At 38.1% G+C, this 210-nt stretch overlaps 1 protein-coding gene across 1 annotated transcript in view; it reads right to left on the bottom strand.

Moving 5' to 3' along the window:
- The window catches only part of LOC104956616 (mannosyl-oligosaccharide 1,2-alpha-mannosidase IB-like), a 6010-nt gene that overhangs the window by 1970 nt on the left and 3830 nt on the right, over positions 1-210 (bottom strand). The gene's annotated exons all lie outside the window — the stretch shown is intronic.

Here is a 210-nt window from a genome sequence, read left to right as displayed (position 1 = left end):
AGTAGAAGACAAAGGAAATTACATCACTGCAGGTTTGTTAAAGGTCCCCTATCATACTGTCTTTCATCAATATATTATAGGTCTCAGATATATATACAGAACATGTCTCTGATTGGCTGAAACACCAAACAGGTCATTGCAGCATTACCCATAATCCCCTCTGTTTCAGCCCTATTTCAAAAGTGCTGATTCTCTGTCTGTTACTTCAGA

This window comes from Notothenia coriiceps, unplaced genomic scaffold (assembly GCF_000735185.1).
Source record: "Notothenia coriiceps isolate Sejong01 unplaced genomic scaffold, NC01 NC01_scaffold00026150, whole genome shotgun sequence".
In the NCBI taxonomy this organism is placed as follows: domain Eukaryota; kingdom Metazoa; phylum Chordata; class Actinopteri; order Perciformes; family Nototheniidae; genus Notothenia; species Notothenia coriiceps.
Note: the sequence above shows the minus strand (reverse complement) of the source record. Positions and strands in the feature narration are given on the sequence as shown.